The 5,405-nt window shown below is 51.0% G+C and overlaps 1 protein-coding gene and 1 pseudogene across 1 annotated transcript in view; one reads left to right on the top strand and one right to left on the bottom strand.

Annotated features, from left to right (window-relative positions):
* LOC112548382 overlaps nucleotides 1-2,001 on the bottom strand; it is a 13,558-nt pseudogene extending 11,557 nt beyond the window's left edge.
* Nucleotides 2,002-4,711: 2,710 nt separating this feature from the next.
* Nucleotides 4,712-5,405, top strand: part of LOC102376917 (TNF receptor-associated factor 1-like) — a 7,472-nt gene continuing 6,778 nt past the window's right edge. Inside the window, exon 1 of the mRNA XM_006037656.3 lies at nucleotides 4,712-4,743. The gene's annotated coding sequence lies outside the window, so the exon portion shown is untranslated. The remainder of the gene's footprint in view (nucleotides 4,744-5,405) is intronic.

Here is a 5,405-nt window from a genome sequence, read left to right as displayed (position 1 = left end):
GGGGGGGGGGGGGGGGGGGGGGAGAGAGGGTTCAATTTAATATGTAATCTAGCAAATGAGTGCCTGGTGCAGGAGTTATGTTTGCATTTGCTTTGATCTTCAACTGAATAGTGCAGCCCTAGCCCGCTAGCAGATTAGTAAAGCTTCTAGTTTCTCTTTAACAGGAGAGGAAAGTGTGTAGTATTACATGTGACAATGCACCGCTCTGCCCGTACATCACTCTTCAAAATCCACCTGCGCCCAGAGAACTCCAGACCTGGCAGCTCAAGTTCAAGGGTAGGTGGATCTGGGCACAGAGATGAAAGGAAGGAAGGCCAGGGAATAGATAATGGCCTGGTATGGGGAAGCTGGGTTCAGGTTAACTGAATATCATGTCATAATGGGGTGATGTGCCTGGCATGACCATGTCCCTGTGTTAGGATCAAAGCAGTCTAATGTTTGCAGATTTATGCAAAGCTCCCCCTCATGCCTGATATGGGGAGAAGATAACAGAGCTGTGGTGTGTGCACGTGTGTGCAGGTCTATGCTAGACGACGGCAGCAGGAAGAAGGGGCAGATGAGTGGCCGTCTTCCTGCCCGTACCAGCAATATCCTGAATTTATGGGGTAAGAATGGGGGATTTTCACACCCCTGGTGTCTGCAGTGAGGGAAATCCAGCAGAGCGGGGAGGGTGATTAATCTGAATGGACACAAGGGGGCACTAGACTGCCACATACAAGGCTGACTTGGCTTCTTATCCTTGTGTGCCTAGCTTGTTTCTGTTGCATTACAATTTCATTTGTACCTGTTGGGGCTGACCCTGGCTTTCTGGATAAACAAGGGAAGGAAGAATGGGTCAGGCAGCAATATAGGATCCCAGGTTCACAAGAAAGTCAGGCTAGAAAGGACATCACAGTGTCACATCTAGTCCAGCCCATGCTCAAGGCAGAATGATCCCAGCCAGGACGCTGCCACCTCTCCGGGCAGCCTGTTCCCAGTGCTGGAGCCCCCTCATGGTCACAAAATTCCTCCTCCTGCAGCCTGAGGCCATTGCTCCTAGTCCAGCCCCCTCTGGCCACAGATAAAAGCCTATTTTTATCCTCTCTGTCTGTGCCCTTCAGGGATTTGAAGGCTGGTATCATATCCCCCCCACCCCCTGTGTCTTCTCATCTCCACATTCAATCAGTCTAGCTCTTTCAGCCTTTCCTCATCAGTCTTGCCTCCAAAGCCCCTAACAATTTGTGTCACTCTGCCCTGGGCTCTTTCCAATCTCTCTACCTCCTTCTTGAAGTACAGGGCCCAAAACTGGTCACAGGACTCCAGGGGAGGCCTGAATCGAGTGGAGGAATCCCTGCCATGGAGTTGCAAGTGACATTCCTGTTACTATACTCAGGAGGCTGTTGGCCTTTTTTGCAACAAGAGCTCCCTGGTAGCTCATATTCAGCTTGTTATGGTCTACTATAACCCCAGGTCCCTCTCTGCTGTACTGCAGCCCAACCAGTTATTCCCCAGGCTGCCTGTTGTTATGTCCTCACCCTTTTCATCTCTGCTTGTAATTCTGGATCATCACAGATCTTGTCCCATCTCTTGTAGCGCTGGAGAGAGGTTCCCAGGTCCCGCTCCCCCTCTGTGGTGGAAGATGCAGAGAAAGAGGTACCTCTGATGCAGGAGGTGGTGCCTTCTGGGAGGTCTTCTACCAAGACAGTAGAACGTCACCCTCTTTGAGACCTCCAAAGGGTCATCACAGGATGGCAGCATTGTAGGGATGGACCTTGTGGGCTGTCTGGTCCAACACCACCACTCCTCAATCCTCCATGTCCACAGCTTATCCAAGCCTTCTCTTGGAAACCTCCAGCACCATTCCCCAGGGCTCCATTCTGCTGCCTTGATGGATCTCAACACCCTTCCAATGCAGACAAGTTACTTTCTCCCGGAAGGTCCTTTAATTAGAAGCTTTGGTTCAGTTTCCATTCAAAATGTCGAACAGTTGAGAAATACCCTCTAAGTTGCTGTCTTCTGGGAGGCCTCCTACCACGGGAGAGGAGAAACCACTTCCTCTGCAACCTCCAGATTCTGCGCAGACCCAAGACGGGGCTGTTGGGTTATTTCCATTGAGGCAGCCTCTGAAAACTTCCCGTTTACCACAGAAACCACTCAAAATGCCCACAAGACTAAGAGCTATTTCACTTTCGGCTTTGACATTTCAGGTTTGAAATGATGGAGGTGGGCACCCGGGTCTTTTCCAATGCTGAGATCACGTGGGTTTTGGGAATTTCTCTTTGTGATCAGAAGTGTCTCTGTCGCCTTCGTTTCCTTCCTACAGAGGAAACTTCTCTCCTACATTAAGCCCATGGGCTCCTTCAAGCAACAGAAAACCTCCATAATCCTCCTTGGATCTGCTGCTATCAAGTCCCTCAGCCAGTGAGACTTCTGTCTGGGGCTCTATGTGCTTCCAGCATAATTGGTCCTGAACATAGGAACACTCTACTCACCTTTGAGTTGTCCAGTGACTTGGTCACGAGTCATCTCTGGTCGCAGAAGTCACCATGACATCCTGTTGCCCAGATGGCAGGTACCCTTGTGAGTTGGCTACAGATAAAGGAGGCAGAAATAGGTTTACAGCCCAACCTTGAATTTGCTGAGTTCTCCACATTGCCCTTCAGCCTATAGCCCATTTTTATAGACAGCTGGTTCTAAATATTTTAATAAATGACCTCTGGTTTTGTTTAAATATCTTTGTTTCATTGAAACTTTGGGGACTGGACTGAACCAGACCTCTCATAGACTTAAAAGGTGTTCATTACTTGGGATTTATATCCTCGAGAGAGTAGAAGGTGTGGAGTGCTGTTCGTCACCATCATGTGTCTTCTCTACCTAAATTATGGCCTTCTCTGACAAGGCTGTTTCGTTTTTCCACATGATCGAAGCATCTTAACATAAAAATATACCTATCATAACAAAATAGCACCCAGAACATTTGGCTATATCAGTCACTACTAATATTTTAAGAGAAAGCTATGAGATAGCAGTATATTTGCATTATTTCATCTGTGGCCTCCCCTATACTGTCTCCTTTTGGTCCTTGTGCTTTGTTTAATTGGATCTCCCGACGGGTTTAGTCAGACGTGCTGATGGCTTCCTTTATTTGCTGACTAATTGTCACAGTGGCAAATGTCCAGGCTACGATTGCTCAGAAATAGGCTTCGGGGCTTTCTGCTTAGCCAACACTTCTGCAGCTTGGCCTAGGCCTCTTGTAAATGGCCAAGTCTTGGCAACAACCCCGTCCTCCATCAAAATAGATCCCATCTGGCCCTCACACCCACCTCATTAAAGATTAAACAGGGCCCCGTTCCCTTCCTGCCCCTAACAAGATGTTATTTTCCACTGACGTTCCCCCTCAACCCACAAATGAAGACACAGACAGCCACAAACATAGACATGTGCACACATGTACACACTCACACAGGTGGCTACCCAGCACATAGTCACACACACACCCCTAAAAAGACTCTCCATGACATATGTACACACATGCACACACAGAGTAATACATGACCCATCACACACAAGCTCTCAGACACACACAGTGACACACAGACATAATGGACAGAGACACACACAAGACACCCCCCCCATCTCTTTCACATCTGGAAACACACACAGAGACACTGGCACAGATGTAATGGACAGACATGCAAAGACAAATAGTGGCAGACACACAGAAACAGAGGGACACAGCCACAAATGGATACATAAGACAGACAGATGCACACACATGGAGACCAATACACATGTACCCATGTAAACACATACATCCTCTCTCACATGGACAGACTGCCCTCTCTCCCTCTCTCTCTCTCTCACTCGCACGCTGTTTCTTTCTCTTTCTCGCACACACAGACCACATCTTTCACAGCTGGAGACAGGCACATACACACACACACACACACACACACACACGGAGGTGCACACATACAAATGAAGCTGCAGACAAACACACAGATGTGACAGACAGGAACACATACAGAGTAGACATACACAAATAGTGGTAGACATGCACACGCACACACACACTTGCACAGACTCTCTCACATCTGGAGACAGACACACACACACACACACACACACAAACAGATACAGCCACAAATGAAGACAGACACACACACTACCAGATAGATGCACATGTGTGCACACACACATACACATACACGCACACACACACCAGCACAGACATGACAGATGCAGGATAGACACAGACACACACAGGCACAAATGAAAACATAGACAGATGCATACATGCAGAGACTAGCACACATGCACACAGACATAAACATCACATGCGCGCGCGTGCGCACACACACACACAACTGTTTCCCCCCCACCCACCGTGGCCTCCCCTCTGGGCCTTTCCCAGTGGCCGAGGCGGGGGGTTCCCCAGGCTGGGGTGGGGGGTTCCTGCTGGGAGGCCCCTGGGGCTGCCCCACTGCCTTGGGCAGGAGGGTTGTGCCCAGGCGGGGCAGAGCAGGGACCCATAGCTGGGGGGGGGCACTGCGCCAGGAGGGGACACAGGGTGCCCCAGCCCCCGCAGACACCTTCAGCTATTTCCTTCCTCTTCCTTCCCCTCCCTGGGCCTGCCCCCACGCACAGACACACATGACGCGTGGGCCGGGGAGGGCTGTGAGTCACTGGGGACCCGTGACGCAGGCCTTGGCTTGGCTGCAGCAGACGGGACCTGGCCGCAGAGAGAGGAGGACGTGGCACTGGGTGAGCTGAAGCTGCGGGTGGGGGGCAGCTGGATGGATGGATGGATGGATGGATCGCGGGGATGGATGGATTGGAGGGAGGGAGGGTGAGTAGGGATGGAAGGGACGTGTAGATGGATGTAGGCAGGGGGCACGTGCGAGCGGATGGATGGGAGTGTGGAGACGAAGGGAGGGACGGATGGAGACATGGGGGTGAATAGTGGATCAATGTGGGGATGGGGGATGGAGGGTTGACGACGATGCATGTAGGAGTGGATGGACGCAGGATGGCTGGATGGACAGACAGATGGGGGATGTCAGGAATGGATGGATGGATGAATGAAACTGAACAGACAGGCAGATGTGGGGATTGATGGACAGCTAGACAGACGGACATGGGCTGGCTCATGGGGGTGAATAGTGGATCAATGTGGGGATGGGGGATGGAGGGTTGACGACGATGCATGTAGGAGTGGATGGACGCAGGATGGCTGGATGGACAGACAGATGGGGGATGTCAGGAATGGATGGATGGATGAATGAAACTGAACAGACAGGCAGATGTGGGGATTGATGGACAGCTAGACAGACGGACATGGGCTGGCTGGCTGGATGGATGGATGGATGGATGGATGGATGGGAGCATGTGGGACCAGATGGCTGGACGGGGTTGGGGATGGAGGG

The sequence above is a fragment of the Alligator sinensis genome, unplaced genomic scaffold, assembly GCF_000455745.1.
Source record: "Alligator sinensis unplaced genomic scaffold, ASM45574v1 scaffold1740_1, whole genome shotgun sequence".
Classification (NCBI taxonomy): Eukaryota; Metazoa; Chordata; order Crocodylia; family Alligatoridae; genus Alligator; species Alligator sinensis.
Note: the sequence above shows the minus strand (reverse complement) of the source record. Positions and strands in the feature narration are given on the sequence as shown.